Genomic DNA, 21,922 nt, shown 5'->3' with positions numbered 1-21,922 from the left:
ACTAGACCATACAATTAATATAAATATCTGAATTCTTTTATTTAGTTAATATCCATAAACATATTGAACTATATTTGCAGTAAAAGGAAACTAAATAAAAGTTTATATGCGTTAAAACCAACTCTTAAGATATGCTATCCTTCTTACAAAACCCAGAAAAATATACCTTCACAATTCAGCCTTTTATTTATTTAACACAATGGGACTAAAAACCTTTAACATCCAAGCAATACAATTCTAAACAGTGTTTATAAAACAATAGGATAATATATATATTCTGCTATTTAACTGCAATTTATCCTAATACAAAATTAACTGACAATATCAGAACTTGCATAGATGAGTTACTTGGTCAATTCAGACACAGATTTGAACAATACCTAGGCTTATAACTACCAATTTAAAATACAATATACTTCACCAATTTTGAACCAATTCGTAGCGGTCTTTAGGTCATCTCATTTGAAAGAAGGTTTTTGCACAAATCAAGGATAAGTTTTAAGCTCCTTGCTGAAGTGAACTTTTTTTTTTTTTCAGGTATATCGCAGCCAAAATCAGATCACTAATTTTCAACAAGTTACAGACAACTCTCCCTTGTGCATTCAACACTCCCATTATATAATCATTGATGACATCATGTGGGTGGCACTACGGGAGCTGACCTTCCCATTGGTTATCTGGGAAGTCTAAATCGGATTGGCCCTTGGAAATTTCATTTTTAACAGCCAGAAAGAACCTTCTGGCTGTAGTTCTCGCAACATAACACCAGGTGGCAGCATACAGTACAACATAGCAATACAATACAGCATTTCTGACATTTTTAAGCAAGTTAATTTTTTTTTTATAAAATGGTTATTTAATCAGATCACACTCTCTGCATTAATCATATATAACCCCAATTACAGATGGTTAATATTAGGTTATTTTTTCTGATTATTCTGATACCAAATATGTTATATTATTAACATTTTATTATATTAAGGTAATTTAACACTAATTATTAGCTTAAAATGCATTATAATTTTATCAGTATTCTGGCATTTCTTTGCAAATAACAGCTTATTTTTATATCTCCAGATTGGTAGTATTTAAAACTCCTGATATTTGCATTCACCCAGATATAGTATGTGACATTTCTGTGTATTTCTTCCTGAATACATAAATCCTGTTTATGTCGATCTGAAATAAAAATAAATGTTAATAATCACTTCTCTTCAGGTCCATAAACATCTATTCATGTTCTTAAACACACAGAGGCTAAGATATTCATGCCTTCAAAATATACACATATATATATATATATACATATACATATATATATATACATATATATACATATATATATATATATACATATATATATCTATATACATATATATCATTCAATCTTTTACTTTCCATATATATATATATTTAGATGTTAATACTTGATATCACATAAATATACATCTCATATCCATTAAAATATATATATTTTCCTGGCATTATATTTTATTTGAGCTCTAAATACAGTTATTTTGAAATTGTAATGTAAGTCATGTGCTTCCTCTATGTTATCCTAACCCAGACACAATGTCTGTGTCACGTGTATCCAGCTGTTATCAGCCACACACTTAACAGGCAGCTGTCAATTTTCAGCTCCTTTTGTTGGCAGGAAGTTCATATATGAGTGTGTATCCAGGCTCTTCGTCTTTTGCTCACCACATGGGGTCAATCCATGAGGAGTTGTAAAAGTCTTTAAAAACAGCATATTTCCTGTTTAGCCAGCAGTGCAGATGTGTATTTGATAATTAACACCCATGTGCATAAAACCACGACCCTGATCAGCTCCAAAAGGGTAATTCAGACATTTCGTCTCCATATATTTGCCTGTATCCTGAAACTATGTTATATTTTAGTTCCTTGCTAAATTATACAATTGCATAATTTAACATATTGAGTGTGTGAGATCTCCCAGAGATAATCCTTTGTTCTCCTTTCAGCCAAGAATGTCTCCTGTGCAATTGGAGTGGGGGAGATCTAATCCTTTGTCCTACAGACCATGTTCACATCCACAGATCTATCAAATAAAGACAAATATACCTCTATATATTATTTAATAATATTTCAAATACCTTGACAGCATCCTTAACTTCAACACCAGCTCACTCAAATCTGAGTAAAATAACACTGCTGCAACAACTAGAATTTTTTTTGAAGACATCTTATATATCATAACAACATTTGCTTAGGAGTTCATTCAACTGTATCTGCCACTCCTTTGAAATGACACGTGTTTGCATGTGTGAGTTTGTATATCTCAAGAATCTTATATATCATGTATTTCAATAAAAAAAACTGATAAACTACTGTGGAATATCCAAAATAAGCTGGCTCTAATATCATTGGTGTGCTACTCCATGTCTGTATGACAAAACCAGACGTAACAGCCACTATTTTCAAAATTAGCCTTTTCTATTGACAGTACATATCTGAAACTAGGCAAAGAAACTAAGGAAGCATTATAGAGACATAGACTTTGCCTTTCAGGAACATCTGTTCAATGTGAACACATCAAAAAAGAAAGAAAACAAGAACGTCTGCAATGAACAGAAGCCAGAGCTTAGCTTTTTAATCCACCCAAAGAGAAAAACTTTTGAAAACTCCTATTAGAAGTGATTATAGCAATAATATAGTTTAAAGCTTTATCTAGACTAAAACGAATACGCTAGTCATAACAAGCCCCAAAACTGGAAATTCCTACATGACAAAGCCCAAAAGATGTTATTGATGAGGCACAATTTAAAGAACAAAAATAAATAAAAGTCTAATGTTTTCCCCAAACATAAAATATGAAGGGGAAGAAAAAGAGTCATGTTTTTTATTGTTCGTGATTTTATGCAATGTAGTATAGTGTTACACAAGCTCTGCAAATAAACTCCTTGCCCTTACTAAGCTGCTGCAGTGCATGAGAACTAATGTTTAAATGTGCAAGAGAACATCATTTATTCAGTAATTACACAGTTTAAATAATTAACCTACTTTAATAGTTATCTTTAAACTAAATGTTTAAAGCTTTTGTTGCTGTTTATGGTTATCTAAAACCAAGCTTTTCCTCAGAATAACAATAATGAAAACGTGTCATTTAACCTTTAGAAGTTAAAAACGTATAATTTGCAAGGTTCATAATTGCAGGGGCAGGTCTATAGTATTTACTCATGAAATAATAATATATAAGTCTGAAAATACAAGGATGTAAATTATTCTCACTTTTCATGGGATCAGGAATCCTCTTAAAACCCTACAGTAATTTAATTCACCATGTATACAGACTATTAAGTATTATGTTTTCTTATAATGTGTTTGACCCATGCAAAAGGCATTAAGCACATCATCTACAGAAGATTTTATAGTGAGTTGACAACTTCAAAAATAAGAATAACAAGGAGACCTAATGTGTTAGCATCTATTGTGGACCCAGAAATCTATGTTATGAGGAAGTTGATACATTTGCAATAGGTAAGACTAGTTTTGATGGAAGTAAGTTAACTTGTTGCTAGGGCTATGTTGAAATCATTCCCGAATTTACATGAGCTAGGTCAGTTTATTTTAAAGGAGTAGACTAAGAAACCTATTGTGTCCTTATTAAATGGGGACCATGTATATATATTAGTTTGTAAGGGAGCGGTGCAATACAGGAAAAGGCTTTGCAAAGGTAAAATCGGTAGCTATATACCTAATAAGATGTATTGTCTGCTATGTAAAGATCTCATATTAATCCCCCCCAGTATTAAGGCAGTAGAGAAGGTGAGCATACCTTTGCTGTCTCGGCCACTGACAGCTCAGCATTGGCAGTATAATGCATAGGGGTGAGAGTTACAGACATAACAAACATGTAAGTCCCTGGGATCCAATATTGTAAAAAGATATCCAGTAAAATGTGTATACAGAAAGTTTTGACTGGCCTCTATTTTTCTAGAGCAGGGATACCTAACTTAGTGCAGACATATATATAGGTGTATTGTCAATCGTGCAGTTAACCTTCAACAGTATAAAAAGGTTAAAACATCATAACCCTACTTTGCATTTACACTAAATACAAATGTTAAGCAATACACTAGTTGCTAACATTAAAGATTAAGAATTATACACACAGTTCTCAAATTAGGATAGAATACATGCAGCAGTGCCCAAACACGTATCATCCCCCAAACCTCAGGCTCTGGTGCCGCCATAAGGGTTCCTGTGTGTTTAGGTTGGGGCAGGTATATCAAACTTAGCTGCAAGATAAAGTTCCCATAGCAGAGATAGCAATAAGAAATAACATTGCCTGTGGTTGTCCGTATGCGGCTTGACATATATTAATGTAAACACTTTGCTCTCACTGACTCCTATACCTCAGCCACTTGTACAATATTAAGTCATTATCCTATTCCGGAACGCCATGCCACAACAAACGCAGCAGGAACATATCCCAAAGACATGGCAAAACAATGTCTCAGCATGATGGCCAGAATCTCCGCATAGTCCATCCCCAAGCTATCTGCAGTCCTACTGCCTTGTGTCAAGTAGAGTGGAGGCAAATTGTAAAGCTCCGTCTCGGGTGTATTGAAGGGGATAGTGTGACACTTGGTAGCGTGAGGGTCTATAGTGCGATCTAAGAATGCAATGTTCTCTGGATAAAGCTCGCTAGGGATGTCGTCGCCACTGAGTATTTTGGGCAGCTCCCAGTGTCTAGCAATCCCACACAGGTGGTTGTAGATAGCAGAGAGTCGCTGCACAGGTGTCTTGCTGGAATTTAAGTCCTCCATTAGTTTCCTGTACAGCAATGGCAGAATTGTAAGTAGAGATCTCTGTGACGTTGAAACACTGATCCACAGAAGAGGAAATGCTCCTCTAGAAGTAAGCCAATTGCTTCCTGAAGATGTTGCATATTCGCCCCCCAGGGTTGATAGGTAGAACCTGGCTGTAGTTTAGCACTTGTTTAGTGCCGCTTAATGACAGGGAGAGGTGTACCCTGCCGGGGGTATGAAGAGGCCAAGGCTTTAAAGTAGCTCCGGGCACTGATGCTAACAGCAATCCTGTCGATATCAAGCTTGTTAGATGCACTGCTTGTAGTAGAAATCAGATCTGCTTAGCAATTGTATGAATGATGCGTTTGCAAGGTGATCTCATGAAAATATTTCTGAAAAGCTAGAACAGCATGCAGATGTGCGACTGAACATGGCTGCTGCCCGGAAGTCCCCCCTTAAACACATCATCAAAGCTGCTCACTAAAATGCAGCACACTGTTGGTCAAGGTAAGAATATGGTTGACGAGCCAATCACGGGGTGGTATATGTACATATACTTCAATCACTGGCAATATCTTAATCCGCAGTTACACGTATGTACACAAGGTGAGTAATCTAGTTGTTTTTTTCTTTTAAACTGGTATATCTCTCTTCATCAAGCATCAGGATCGTGCTGGTTTGTCAGGCAAAACTCAGGGTCTTGAAGCAAATTAAGGAAATTATTGGCAGCTTTACTGCTTCCCTTGTTTGAAAGATTAAAAGTAAAATTAATTGAAACAGGAAACTTGAAATGCCAAAGAGCAACACAAGAAGCTTAATACCATTAAACACGCTTAAAAACACCACACACAGTAGTTTTAGATGCTTTGATCAAATACATATGCTGCATGGATTGGAAGAATTGTCTTTCTGTGGGACAGGAAAGTCAAAACTAAACTTGCATGATTCTAAAAGAGCATGTGATTAAGACATTTTTAAATTCACTTCTATTTTCAAATGTGCTTTTTCTCTTGGTATCCATTGTTGAAAAACAATATGCACATATCCCACACTAGTGGGAGCTAGCTGCTGATTGGTTTCTGCACACATTTGTCTCTTGTGGTAAGCTAACTAGATGTGTCACTTTCCACATAATGCAAGAAAGTGATCAGCCTATTTTTTAAAGGGATACTTAATCCCAAATTTTTCTTTAAAGGACCACTCAATGCAAAATAATTACATAATTAACAAGTACGTAATAAAAAGACAAGGAAAAAACACCTACTCTGTATACAGACTAGTATATGTATACCCTGTGAGTTTGTGCACATGCTCAGTAGGATCTTCTTCCCCAGAAAGTGTGAATATAAAAAGACTGTGCAACATTTGATAATGGAAGTAAATTGCATGCTCTGAATCATAAAAGTTTATTTTGACTCGAGTGTCCCTTTCATGATTCAGACAGAGCATGCAATTTTAAGCAACTTTCTAATTTACTCCTATTATCAATTTTTCTTCGTTCTCTTGCTATAGTTATTTAAAAAACAGGAATGTAACGCTTTGGAGCAGGCCCATTATTGGTTCAGAACCTGGGTTACGCTTGCTTATAGGTTGGCTGAATGTAGTCACCAATAAGCAAATGCTATCCAGGGTGCTGAACCTAATATGGGCTTGTTCCTGCTTTTTAAATAAAGATAGCAAGAGAACAAAGACAATCTGATAATAGGAGTAAATTAGAAAGTTGCTTAAAACTGCATGCTCTGAGTCATAAAAGAAAAAAATGTGGGTTTAGTAACCCTTTAAGGCAAACTCAGCGCTTAAACTGCAATTAATGTTACATATTGCTATCATCACCAAGATACATACGTCTTTCAACTCAGTTACCGTTGGTTGTTTATTTATTTTAAGAAGAAGAACCATAATGTGTTTATTTTCCAATTTAGAGACACTGAAATTAGATGCTAATAATAGCAGAAAAACTAAATGCAAGGTAAAATATATAAAACCTATCATGTAAACTGTGGTTCAGTTTCAAAAGAGGCTCAACATAGGATTTTTTATATGCAGGACAGTTGACTACATTTAAAAACATTATTTAAAGCAAATATATTTCTTTAGAAAGATAATTAAAAAAATAATTATTTGGCAAAATACATTTTCAGCAACTTCTAATGAAGGTTTACTGTAAAGTATTATGTCTTGCATGTATAAGGAGTATGATTTCTAAATCCGTGGAGTTTTGAATGCAAAGAGGCGTCCGCAAGAAATAAGTGTTAGTCTAAAAATTGTGCTTAAAGGGACACGAAGCCCAACATTTTTCTTTCATGATTCAGACAGGGGAGGCGGCTTCTTCTCTGAATGCTTTTGATAGTTTTTCATAGCTAGAGGGTGTTAGTTCATGTGTACCATATAGATAACATTGTCCTCACGCCCGTGGAGTTACTTATGAGAGGGCACTGATTGGCTAAAATCCAAGTCTGACAAAAGAACTGAGATAAGGAGCAGTCTGCAGAGGCTTAGTTACAAGGTAATCACAGAGGTAAAAAGTATATTAATATAACTGTGTTGGTTATGCAAAACTGAGTAATGGGTAATAAAGGGATTATCTATCTTTTTAAACAATAAACATTCTAGGAGAAGACTGTCCCTTTAAGCAGCCTGAATATGTAAGGGTTTCAGTGTCAGACAAAAGGACATTTACAAGTAAGATTAAATGAAATTGTAACTTCTGACCACAATGCTGTAGAAAACTACAATACAGTCTTGCTGTTTCTGGCATTAGATATATCACCCAAAATGATGGTCTGCCAAAAGAGTAACATTTATTAAAACGCTTAGCTGGCTTTTTAGAGAAGACTTTATATGGCGCCATCATTGCAATAAAACATTACTTTAAATGTATGTGTAGGCATTGCTGACACTAAAGCTATTGTGTGCATAGCTGATAGGGATGGAAAGATTACAAGGGAACAAACAAACACTGCATATCCCTTCAGTGACGGATTTCTAATAACGTGGTTTTTAGCTTGGGTGTACACAAATGTCATGCAACACAAGCTGTGTTCAATGGGATTTCATACTGTTAAAAAAAATAATAATGTAAAAGGTTTGCTAGAACGATAATAACTGTGGGTAGAGCAAAGCATTGTGCAACAACATCTTAAAGGGATAGTAAATACCAAAAATGTTTTGGATTAAAAAGATAGATAATTACTTTATTTACCATACCCCAGTTTTGCATATCCAACACTGTTATAGAAATATACTTTTTACCTCTGTAAATTACCTTGTATCTAAGCTTCTGCTGACTGCTTTATCTCAGATCTTTTGACAGACTTGTCTTTTAGACAATTAGTGCTGGCTCTTAAATAACTTCACGTTCATGAGCACAGTGTTATCTATATGAAACACATGAACTAATGCCCTCTAGCTGCGAAAAACTGTCAAAGGCAGAGGCGGCCTTCCAGGCCTAAGAAATTAGCATGAGAGCCTACCTAGGTTTAGCTTTCAACTAAGAATAACAAGAGAACAAAGCAAATGTGATGATAAAAGTAAATTAGAAAGTTGTTTAAAATTTACACGCCCTATCTGAATCATGAAAGTTTAATTTGGACTTTACTATTCCTTTAACCCCTTAAGGAGAGAGAATAAGAGAAGAAACAAAAGAAGCATGGGAGAAGGTCCCATTCTAGAATACACTTATAGCACTCATTATAGGCATAGAAATCTGGATAATAATCAAATTTGGAAATGATCAACAAAGGAAACTCAAGGTCTCAGGTCAGGATAAAACATAACTTTTATTGGGAACACATAAAAAATAGGAGATTTAAAATATAGGGATGTGCAACTTAAAAACAATGCTCCTACTAGGATGATATAGTACCTTACAATCAAAATTAGTGGTTATAGAGGTTCAATTGTATATGTATTATATGTGAACCTTGATGGATCTCAAAGTCATATTGATCCAAATCACATGTAGGTTACACTATATAGGTAATAGTAACACTAATGAACCTCAAGGATTAAAGAGAGTCTATGTACTGATAGTACAGGTACCTAATAGCATTACCAATAGTTCATGTTGAGAAAATATTTATAGATTAGTGTACAGATCGGGCATACCAAGGTATTCACTAGGTGATAATGGTTGTGGTGTTAGTCGTGTACTTAAATATCACATAGGAATGTGTTAATGCATACTTAGATATGCCAATGTTACTTGGCTATAGGGTGGTTTGGTAAAATTTAATAACTTTATTAGCGGATTATTATCAATTCCTGAATCGTACCCCTGTTATCAAATTTTATTATGTAATTATTAGAGCACTTGTTGCTTTATAGCGTTCAGGTATATGCATATACTACTATGCCTCAGGTGTTTCCACAACTTATAAATGCTGTACCGGATTAGTACAATCCTGAGTTGTTGCGTAAGCGTGATAAATGCAGATTTTTGAGACATGCACAGATATAAGTTAAACTCCCCAAGGAATAATGGTGATTAGTGAACCTCTATAACCACTCATTTTGATTGTAAGGTACTATATCATCCTAGTAGGAGCATTGTTTTTAAGTTGCACATCCCTATATTTTAAATCTCCTATTTTTTATGTGTTCCCAATAAAAGTTATGTTTTATCCTGACCTGAGACCTTGAGTTTCCTTTGTTGATCATTTCCAAATTTGATTATTATCCAGATTTCTATGCCTATAATGAGTGCTATAAGTGTATTCTAGAATGGGACCTTCTCCCATGCTTCTTTTGTGTCTAATCATTGATTCAATACACAGCACCACTGACCCCAGTTATAACTTAGCATAAGCTACTTAATACCACGAGGGTACAGTCATAGTGTATTACATCACAGGGTAGTGCCATTGAACCCCCTTTTTCTCTATCAATAAGAGAAGAAAGCCTATTTAACGGTTTGCGAGTGTACGCAAACCGAATTACGACTCAATGGAAGCGAGCTCTAACAGGCCAGGATTTGTCCCACTTTGTTTCTTATTAACAGAGAACAAGGTTTGGTAGAGACTGGGAATAGGTAGAACAATATGGCACAGTATAACTGTAAATATGTTCCCCAAGAGACCACACACTACAAAAAAAAACTGAACACAGTAATAAATTTTTTTTTAAAAAAGTACTTCAGAGAACAGAAAGAAAACTGTTCAATCATATAGCAAATTTCAAAGATCTATAATATAATATGGAAACAAGTATCACTACCTCCAGACAGCACAGTAAAAAGGTATCCAAGATGGGCACCACCCTTGGAAGAAGAGGTGAGAATACCCTAATGCTACATGGGTACCCTTTCACTGATATCTCTTGCATCTGTTAACCCCTCATACATTTTCCCACAACTGTGTAAATGCCAAATTTTCTAAAAATGTAATGAAAACAACGCAGAGAGTGGATAAGGCTACACAATGTAAAGCAGCAATATGCACAATATGCTATACTGTCGATATACTGCATTTTAAATGGACAATGACCTAAATAAACAAGGTTTGCCAAGTGCAGTGCCAAACTTCCTAATATGTGTAATTTACCCTCAAGTTATGTAAACAGTGTCTATGTGCCGGTATAAAACAGCTGGGCATCAAAAGGTAAAATCTTTCCACTATCTTGCACTACAGAGTGCATTCTGTAAAGGGGCCCATCCAAAGATGTGTAAGGATCTATCAATGAATAGCACATTGTAAATCAGGGGATTGGCAGATAAATCTGCATTTCATTATGACATTTCCCACAGGGAGAATATTTCACTTCCCAGCTAAACTCTATCCTTCCCCTCTGTCAAAGAGGTAGTCTGATGGGGAATATAGGTCTCAGATAAGTTCGAGACCCCCATCAATGACGTGAAAAACATAAATTATGACTTACCAGATAATTTCCTTTCCTTCGATCCAGGGAGAGTCTACAGCTGCATTCATTACTTGTGGGAATACAGAGCCTAGCCACCAGGAGGAGGCAAAGGCACCCCAGCCAAATGCATAAATACCTCCTCTACTTCCCTCATCCCCCAGTCATTCTGCCGAGGGAACAAGGAATAGTAGGAGAAATATCAAGGTGAAAAAGGTGCCAGAAGAAAACAATTTAAATTTAGGGCCGCCCACCGGAGAGCACGAGCGGGAGCTGTGAACTCTCCCTGTATCGAAGGAAATGAAATTATCTGGTAAGTCATAATTTATGTTTTCCTTCTAAATACAGGGAGAGTCCACAGCTGCATTCATTACTTGTGGGAAATTAAACCCAAGCTACAGAGGACACTGAATGCTAACGGGAGTACAAATAAGAGGCCGCCAAAACCTGAGGGCACCACAGCCTGCAAGAAAACCAAACTCCCGAAGGCTGCCTTGATAGAAGCAAAAAAAGAAGAAGAATGTTAGGAGGACCAAGCAGTCGCCCAACAATCAGAACCATAAGATCTTATGTCAGAGACCCAAAAAGATGAGACTGCACTCAAACTGAGCCATAAACCTATGAGGAGGCTTGTGTCCCGCTGTTTCCTAGAACCAGCAAAAGGCACTCCTCCACCAGCAAGGAGGAAGTTAATCAGCTTCCAAAACCTTGCACTCCCCAGATATGAATAACCTAAAGGAAAAAACTGTCTATTCTAATGAAGTCTGACAGAAACCTCAAGGTAAGATTCCCCAAAAAAGGAAAAACCTCTTCCCATTTGGACAAGAAATACGACATCTTAGGGAGCAAAAACTCGGACAGCCTTATTAGAAGGGAGACCACAATAAGGAAGAACGTATTGCAAATTGCAACACAGAAACTATGACACACAGAAAAACAATCTACAGACGAAATAGGTCGTTGAATAAAAATTCAACGACCACCTCCTGTACAGGTACAAAGGTAACTCGATGCCACTCCTATAATAAATTCAACCCCAACAGGAGCAAGGAATTGACTTGCCGGCCCTGCCGCAGGCAGTGCCCTAGCAAAAACAACTGAACACCTGAAAGATCAAAGAACCTCTGGAACTGGAGCACAACAGAGAGCAAAAACTGCTTGCGAAAACACATACCAGAGAAAGGAACTAAAGCTAAGTATCCATCTGCAATCTTTCCACTTGCCAGGCAGCTAAGCTAACCCACAGGCTATCCTGCAGGCTTCCCCTTCGAACAAGAACTAGCTAGACAAGCCCTTCACCAGCTCATTCTAGAGGGGATGAAGAATACTCCAGGATCCAGAGGAGAGTTAGGACAAGCTAGCTCCTCCCGACAAAAAGAGAGGGAGTCCTCCACGCCTAAAATAGGAGACGATGAACCAGGTAAGAGCTGAAGAAAAGGACTAAAACCCTTCAGAAAAAAACCTTCTCTCGGCTAGGGCCAAGTGACCCCTCGCAATTCACCCCAGAAGAAAAGATTCTAAGATGCAAAGAGACCCTGACCCAGTTGATCCCTGCAACAAGGGAACTCTCATGGCAGCGAGCCTCTAAGCCGTGATCACGAACTCGCAGGCAAAAATGGAGCAACAGTCTCACAGACGCCCACTCCAGAGGTTAAAATAGGTTAAAATAGACCTCCTCAGAATTAATAAAACTGCCACAGCAGGGTTCAAAATCCAAGCCTACAGCTTGCTAGGACGGGAACTAATCCCTTAGGTCACTTAATCCTGCGGGCCTCAGCTGAGAAAACTTTCCTCAGATACACATGCGGAAAACCTCTGGATAGTCAAATCAAACGGATGATCGTAAGGAACATCCGTTCTGGAAGAGCACGCTCAGAGAATGGAATGCTGTCAAGAGCCGTAGTGGGCCTCCGCCCACCACCAAATTAGAGACCCACTAACTCAGAAATAATCCACGCACCAAGAGGTCCTGACTGGCATGGACCCAGAAGACCAGACTTCAGAGCAAAATGCTCATCTGGAAAAAAAAAAAACAAGGATAATGGGAAGGAAAATTCTGATCCACATACCCCAGAAAACACTCTCACCCTGCTGACAGGGAAGAGACCAAGACAAAACCAGCAGGAAGCAAATCCCAAAGGTCTACTAGCAGACACTGGAAAAACCAGAACCGCCAAGACTCGGGAGCCACCGCAACACCTAGAAACAGGCTACTGCCCCATTAAACCCCAAATCGCAAAAAAAAAACTTAGGATCCAATCGAGATTTTCCGTAAGAAAACAGTCCCTAAGAACCAGACCTGCTTAAACAAGGATGTTTTAAATGGACATCCAGCGTCAGCAGCTGGATTCGAACCATTAACCTTTGAGCTGCAAAACCACAGAGATAACCACCAGGCTACACTGCGCTGCTCTAGACAGGAAATATATCCCTCTTCCTAAATCCAGGTAGAGAGAACCGTGTATTCTCTCTAAACAAAGAGATCTAATAAGCTCTGCTTAAAAATCAGACCCAAAAAGTACAGGAAACCCCTCCCCTTATTGGACCAGTCACCAACAGTGTAATGACACTGTGAAAAATACCAGACTCCAAAAGTCAACTAGCCCAGAAAGACGGAATGAAAAACTCAACTCCAGCCCCTAGGACCCCCTGGACCCATATGATCCAGCATCAAGAGTCCATCCAGAAGAACCTAAGACAGGTCCTGCCTGTCCTACGGTACAGATGGGCCTGCTTTGCCTGGACCAGAATAACTAGAAAGAGCTCCTTCTCTAGAGTAGAAGGGAAGAGCAGACTTAACTATTACCCAAAACAGGTCCTGCCCATCATCAAGGGTACGACACGTCTTGTCATAAAAAACATACATAAACGGCAAGTTCCCGCAGTGCTAGGAAAACTGAGAATAAACAAAATAAGAAAATAAGCTCCAAGGCTTTAAGTATTGTCTCTAGATAATCGAGAGAATCATCACCCCGAACAGAGACCTAGAAGCTTCCATCGGTTCGCTTCTTCCTTCTTCCTAAAAAGAGTTTCCACAAGAACCCCAAGCTCTAAAACAAAAACTATCCGAAACGGATTAGAAACGAAAATAGGTAAATGCACAAAAAGGGACGTCAAAAGGGTGTGCAAACTAAAACAAACAGGTCCTGCCTGTTATACAACACAACCTCCCATAGATCTCAGGACTGGGATTCTATAACTATATACATATAGACGATAAAGAAGAGGATCCAACCCTCTCCACTCATCTAATCAAGATCGTTATCTGATTTAGAGGACTGAGATCCACCTGACGGATCCAGACTGGGAACCTCTAACATCGCCAAAACCTCTCTCAAAAGTAAACGCAGGCATGCCATTCTAAATGCCAAACCCTCCTCGGTCGGAGAAGTCAAATCAGGTGACTCCGACCCTGGAGGTTCCACCTCTGAAGCCTCAGAGGGAACCGCATTCCCAGATGACTGATCAGGCACAATCGTCATTTTACACGACAGCCCATGGGTAGGAGAGCATGAATTAACCCTTCACTTGCACGAAAACGCGCAGTAACCTTCGGTGGAAAAAAGTCTCCCTCAGACGAAGGAGTAATGGTACTTAGGGGAACTGCATGTGTAGGAGAAAATTCTAGGGAACATACCTCACAGGACAAGAAATCCTCAGATGTAGACGGCTCAGTGGTATCTAACTCCTCAACATTGTTTGAAGAGAACACCCTATTGCGGCATACGGAACATAATTGAGCGGGCTGGTCTAGCCGGGCCTCCACACAATATACGCAGGTATCAAATTCTGTATCAGAGGAATCCTCTAGAATATCAGAATCCTTCATAATTCTAATTAAAATCTTTAGCCAAAAAAGCAACTGGCACCTTAAACCCCCAATGGCTGGGGCACTCACCACCTCCTATGACCCAGACAGGTAGAGAAATTAACTCTTCTCCGCAGCCCCTCGGTCAGGAATCAGAAATGGAAAACAAGACGTAACTACTCCCAGTCACATGGTGCCTCATGCAGGACCGCCCCTGCTAAGGAAAAGCGAGCCAGCTTAATAAAACTGTGCAGCTCTATAACCTGTTTGTTCCGTATCAGCCTATGAGCCCAAAATGTCTACTACACATACGCAGTAAAAATCACATAACAAACATGATTAACTAGACCCCACTGTTCAATAATCCCCCTCAGGAGATATTAACCCTTGATTCCATAAAGATAAAGAAGTCCCACTGAGACCCTGTCTTCTATCGTTAACATGTGTGTAAAAAATGAAACGATCTCACACAAATCCATTCTGTGGAACAGCAACACGTTTCTTCAAGTTTGACAAATAGTAGCAGCGCCTCTAACATGGACTTGAGTGAAGAAAGCAGGCAGCGAAACTCGTCAACACTGATTGCTTAAAGAAGCTGTTAATATGAGTTTGGATGGTTTTGCAAAAAGACTCTCCCTGCATCTCCAGACTCTAACTTTCATCAATGCTCTCACTGAGAGGCTGACAAGACTACTTAAAACTCCAGTTCCATCCCGAAGGGCTGATACCCTTCCTAAGGAACTAATAAAAAAAAAACTTCCGACACTTCTCTGCCAACCTCCTGTGACGAAAGGCATAGAATGACTGGGGGATGAGGGAAATGGGGGAGGTATTTAAGTATTTGACTGGGGTGTCTTTGCCTACACCTGGTGGCCAGGTTCTGTATTCCTACAAGTAATGAATGCAGCTTTGGACTCTCCCTGTATTTAGAAGGAAATCAGGACTTCTACTGTTTAACCATCTCCCATGGAGGCCAACAATACCTGAGTGTATTAGGGGAGTACTAGGAATATGGCATGGAGCAATGCTCTAGAATGTAGGAGGTTTTTGCCTCCTTCTAGTAGACAGAGAAAGTATATCCCACATGTGATGATCTTGATCACACTCACCATCATTTAAAAGAAAATAAATTAATGCTGTGACCATACTGCCAGGACACAAAAAATCATTGTTATAACTTAATTCCAAGAACAAGTACTTTTAATTTGTTATAATTATTAATCAATGCCATGACCCAAACAAAGTTAAAATTATATTGTAAGAGTTATTTCACTTTTTTAATCTTAAAACAAATTATTCTAATATTACCTTGCTACTCTGCTGTACCTTTACTATACTATATATGTGGCATAATATAATAAATGGTTATGTTGTAGACCTATGCTAAATACATTTAGACATTTTTATCCATAAAGAAATGTTATGAATACATTTACATAAACATTGTGGACACAATGTGAGCCAATCTACATCTACTGTATATACTACTACTAGCAGGAACAAACTACTATACTATATTGAAAAACTTTAATGTGTAAACATGATTATTAAAAACGCACCATGGACTATGGAGTGTACGGATAGGATTGCTTGCCATATGCTAGATGTTTTAGATTTTTTAACAGTTATGTAATTTATATTTATTGGCAGCTCTTTTGTTTTCAAATAAATTATAACACCTTAAATTATACAGGAAATGATCTTAGCATAGTAAGGAATTTGGAAAGGAATCATTAAATATGCTAACCATTTTTATTTGGAGAGAGTTAGGAAAATGCTGTTCCCTGAGGAATACCTTTCATAATGTGAGGAGAGGGTTATAAAAGAAAATTAACTTTTCATGTTGAAACTACAATTACTTTTAGCAGCAAGAATACGCATCAGTGCTTATACAAATTAGGAACTGATTTTCCTTCTGTGATCTCCATAGCTCTCGAGTGTCTATTTTTATTTAGAGGCTATGTGTTTTTACCAAAAATGCGCTTAACTGTATAGAAACAGAATGGGATTTGTAGATACTGGATTCAGAACATTAACAACAACTTATTAAAGGGACATGAATACCAATTTTTTTTTCATCATTCCGATAGAGAATGCAATTTTAATAAATTTTCTAATTTAATTCTGTTATCAAATTTTCTTCATTCTCTCTGTATCATTTGTAAAAAAGCAAGAAAGTAAGCTCTGAAGCACTATATGGCAGCAGTTTTGCAAAAATTTTATCTATCCATTCTGAAGAGCATTGTGCCATGTAGAAATGCAGAAAAAAATCCTTGTTTTACATCTTAACGAGTGGGAGTATATACAATTGGTGTGTATTGAATCTTGATTGGTAGGGGATAATCCAAGTACCATATATCAGAATGTATGTGATAAGGATTTTTCAATATTACAGAGGGTCTGTAATTTATAGAGGAATTCCAAAGACAGCTATTGGAGTCAGTTCCATACACATACAAACAGCATCTCACAGAGTGTTTTAGATGCCAGTAAAGACAGGAGATTCTGCTCAACTCTTCAACAATCCGACAAAGCAATGAAACAGTAATGCTGTGGACATTGTATTGCTTTGTTAGTTATTGGAGTCAGAGCAGCCAAGTACCTGCTAAAAATGATTATGTAAAATGAGGATGCAAAGTGAAAACTCAGCATAAAACTAAAGAGAAATGTGCCAACCTCTGTATATTAGACATTGATGAGCATAAAAAAAAGAAGTTTAAAAAAAAGGGGGGGAATAAATAATCAGAAATACTACTCAAATGGTTCTATAACATTCTCAATAAATCAGCATATAACAATATATACATTTTTTTAACATACAAAAATAAAACCCAACCAAACCTTTCTTTGCTCTTACAGAATTGCCTGCCCATTTCCTCAGGCTGAATGACAAGGTGGAATCATCTAATTTAACAAGTCTGTCAAACAGAACAACAAACTCTCATATAACAAGCAAGGAGGCAGGAAAGGAAACGTGAGAATTAAGTGGTGTGGCTGTAATAAAAATAAAAATCGATAAAACGTTTATAAACAAAAAAAAATTGAAAATACACTTCTATTTCTCAATGTAGTTTTTAATTTTTATTAGTTTCCAAACCCACTTGGTGGGTACCGTTGCAGGTTGTCCAATCCGGGCTAACAACCCAGGTTGGAATATGACGGCACATAGCCGCGGTGTACATGAGCGAGCTCTATCAATGTCATTGAAAACGTCACTTGCTGGAAGTCTGCTGAGTGTAGGAGACTGGAAATTGCGCTTGCGTGAATTAGACAATCCAAATGCGCATGCACAGGGTGACATAATGATATTCATAAACTCCACATCGGATTGGACATAGATTTATAACACGTACGGCCCATATTTTAGAGCTGGATTTAGTGACGTTATTGCAGAAAACTAAAATTATATGTTATAACTATATGCAGCATCGTTGGAGTAAAAAAAGTAGGTCAGTTATGTTATATTGATGTATATAATATGATATTTGTGGTCTGTTTGTAAGCAGAAAAAAAAAAAGTTAGTAATCCTTTAATTACTGGTTAGTATACAATTAATAAATTAATATAGTATAAAACTCTAGTCAGTAATAACTGGAAAAAACATAAATTATGCTTACCTGATAATTTTCTTTTCTTCCGTCGGAAAGAATCCACAGCCGCATTCATTACTTATGGGAAATAAGAACCTGGCCACCAGGAGGAGGCAAAGACCCACCAGCCAAAGGCTTAAATACTCCTCCCACTTCCCCTATCCCCCAGTCATTCAACCGAGGAACAAGGAACAGTGGAAGAAGCATCAAGGTGAAAATGTGCCAGAAGATGAAACAGCAAAAACGCCTCCAAAACGGCCGGGGGGCTGTGGACTCTTTCCCATGGAAGAAAAGAAAATTATCAGGTAAGCATAATCTATGTTTTTCTTCCTAATGGTAAAGAGTCCACAGCTTCATTCATTACTTATGGGAAATTTATACCCAAGCCAAAGAGGACACAGAATGCCAAGACGGGAGGGTGGTAAGAGGTGGACCAATGAAGGAACCTACCAAAAAACATATTCCCAGAAAACAAAATCCTGTTTTGTCCTAAAACCGGGAGCAACATTATTGAAAGAAAAAACAAAAAACGACCCTGGGGACGCAAAGTCGCCGACAGTCCAAAGGAATAGAATAGATGCAACTGAGACACAAGCCTTGAAGACCCCACTCTCAGGGGCAACAACCCAGTCAAAGCCCCTGAAAACAACAAGGGGACCCGACTAATAGGACAGAAAGACCAACCCAGGTCTTCAAGAACACAACCAAGATCCGCTCGCTAGGCTCACCTTGACAAATGTCAGGACAGAGAAAGACAGCAGCAGAAAACGGAAAAATGACCATAGAGAAACCAAAGAAACCTAAGGACCGGTGGATGCATAAACCGCTACACAGCGTGGACGAGCAACAACCACCGATCAGGATCGCAAAAAAAAAAATCCCTTACCGCAACCAAGACCCACTCCCAGGCCACAATAAACTGAGGATGTCTCACAAGCTAGGAAAAACTTCCGCAGCCGGAGAAGATCGAGAAAAAGACGATCATGCTAAAGGCGTGAGAGAGGAAGCACAGCCGCCACCTGAAGGAACACAAAACATCCCACTCCTTCGCAACCTAGACGTGTGCAACCAACACAACACCCCTATAGGCCGCAGAGCAACCGAAACTCATCCGAGACCAATCCTCTCGACAACCGAGAAATCCTTAAGGCTCCCCCATCTCCAGAGGGAGCAAAGAAACTCCTCTAATGGAACCATAAAGTTTGTTAGCAACCAAGGTGCAACAGCATCAGCAGAGCCAAACTACAAACCCACCACTCGCTAGGTAGCGAAGCTAACCAACAGGCTCTTACAGCTGACATAAAGCCCCACCCCTGCACAAGGAGAAGGAGAGAAAAACAACCAACCATGCGTTGGAGAGAAAAGAAACACCCAGAACCCAGGGATAATTCCCACAAACTGGAGAACACGGAATCCCAAAGGGCGAGCCCAGAAGGCAACATAAGTGTAGAGAAACCAGTCAGAATCAAATCTTGATCTGAACGAGCAATAAAATGGCTAAGTCGAGCATCTGAATTAACAAGATGTATTCTCCGAAAAAACACTAAGCACCAACGTGACCCTTCCTTCCACAGGGAACCAGAGCCCCCAGATGAAGAGTGTAGGACGTGTCCCCAAGACACCTAAACCATCTACCGATGAATGCACAGGCACTGAACGCCTCAAAGAGCAGAGAGGCGGCAAACCCAAAAGGCACCCCCCTCCAGGAGAGACTGCCACAGACCATAGGAGAAAGGTCAGACAGACCATCCAGAGCCCAACCAAAAAAGGAATAAAATCTATGAGAAACAGCCTCTCAAGCCCCCACAACACCGGCAGCAAGGAATCTATCGTGCAGCCACCATGTACCGAGCAAAGTTACGCAAAATGCAGAGACTAGAAAGGGAAAGGTCAAACAGGCTAGAGTCAAATCCTAGACCGAATGAGGACAATAGGGCAACTAACCCCTAAGAAAGTAAGACCCAGAAGCCCGACCTCACCACAGGTACCCAATCTGCCAAAAATTCCAAGCTCTCCAAGGAGAACAATGGAACCCATCCTGACCCAACCCCTAACACCCAAGGGGATAACAGGGACAAGGAGAGATAGCCAGAACTTGGACTGACAGAACCCTAGACTCCCCTCCCAAACCTACGATGAGATCCGAGAAGAAGGGGTCAGATTCCTAGTCAACACCAGAGGCCACGTGCCTCAAACCGGACAAACAAGCTGGCAGACTAACTTGTTGAGGAAAAGGAAGACCTTGAACAGCAAGCACAGGACGACACAGGATATATACTGCAATAAAACACGCAGCCCGAGTAACAAGACGAAATAACCCGGACTAGCAGTCACGAGGCACGGGATTCCCAGGGCCGAGTTCACTTTGGTTCCCGACCCATAAGGGTCGGTAGAAACAACCCTGGAGAACACCAGGTGAGCTGCAACCCAAGATCCCATCAGAACATCAAAAGCTCCCAGAAGCAGAGGTAGGAGTAAGTAGCCACCTCAGCATGACCCGACCTATACTAGCCACCCGACGGCACCTAGTCTCTAGAAGAACCACCAAGAGCGGAACAAAAGGCCAGAACCGCACACAGCAGCAAGGACCTCACCCCTCAGGCCGGGGATGCGAAGGAACACGGTGGAACTTCACCAGCCCATGTCTCTGGAGCAGACTGACATGGCCAGCCAAAGCGCTACTTGCATCCAGACCCGAAGGTCGCAATGTAAGTGTAGTTTATAAAAACAGACAACAAAAACAAGTGAACCAGTAGGTCCCAGTAGGTCCCGCTGGACCAGCCAGGTGCAACATGCGTCACTAACAATTAACAGTGCACACACCAACTCCGGATGAATCTGGTAATGACTTCCGTGGAAGAACTAAATCCAAGGAATCCCATAATTCCCATAGGAAAAAAATATAAAGTAAATAAATCCTCGGATAAAATAAACAAGGGCACCCGAAGGCATCCGCCCAGAAGGAACTATGTCTCTGCAGGACTTGCAAAACAGAGACCGGAACCCTCAGAAAATAAGACTGGGAAAGCTCATAATATATCGGAGATTCCGAAGAACCGTGCGAGAACTGGGAAGTCCCCGGAAGAAAAAGGAGAGGATCACCCAACAGATCAAAAAGACGTAGTAGGACACGAAGCTGCACAATCCTATAACGAAAAGCACAACATGGGGGAACAATCCCCCCCGGGGGGAATATTATAGTGCCGTTCACAGTCTGAACACCCAGGATAGGCAGGCAGGCACATAACTGCAAGGAAACCTCAGGATCTTGCAGACGAATCAGCGATAATAAAATAATATTAAAACGAAAATGTCCCGCCATCTCCGGGGGAAACAATCCACCCTGTGCGGAGGAGACATCAAAGCCAGGGTCACCTGAGAAAGCAAAAGGAGTGTGCGATTGGGAAGGCGCCTCCTGTAGAACAGAGCCCTCGGAGGGCGATGGCGCAGCAGATCCAAGGTCCCCCCTAGCCCGAGGGACCTGGCAAATTAGGCAGGCACAAGAGACAAGACAAGACTTGCGACAATGGGGCCAAACGACAGTCCTCATCCGAGACAATAGTCCCGGCATTAGAATACACCATGGCTAGGACTAATATAAACGCCAGTATTGGAAAACAAAAAACAAATGACTGGCACCTAACACACAATGGCTGGGGCAATCACCACCTCCTATGACCAGACCTCAGCTGAGCAAACTCTTTTCCTCCATCGCCACTCGGTCAGAAATGCGGAAGGGGAAGAACCCCGCCCAAGCGTAAACACGCACGGTCAGCTGATACCCTGCAAAATCCAAAAAGCGTGCCACCGAAAGGTGGCAAAACTAGGCCCACATAAAAGGATACGCAAGACTACGCAAACAGGCATAAACCCATAACCCAAAGGTTTTTAGTCCTAAG

At 39.5% G+C, this 21,922-nt stretch overlaps 1 protein-coding gene across 1 annotated transcript in view; it reads right to left on the bottom strand.

The window, feature by feature from the left end:
• Positions 1 to 21,922, bottom strand: part of EPB41L2 (erythrocyte membrane protein band 4.1 like 2) — a 469,820-nt gene that overhangs the window by 323,681 nt on the left and 124,217 nt on the right.

The sequence above is a fragment of the Bombina bombina genome, chromosome 4 (assembly GCF_027579735.1).
Source record: "Bombina bombina isolate aBomBom1 chromosome 4, aBomBom1.pri, whole genome shotgun sequence".
In the NCBI taxonomy this organism is placed as follows: Eukaryota; Metazoa; Chordata; class Amphibia; order Anura; family Bombinatoridae; genus Bombina; species Bombina bombina.
This window is presented reverse-complemented; position numbering and strand designations above follow the sequence as displayed.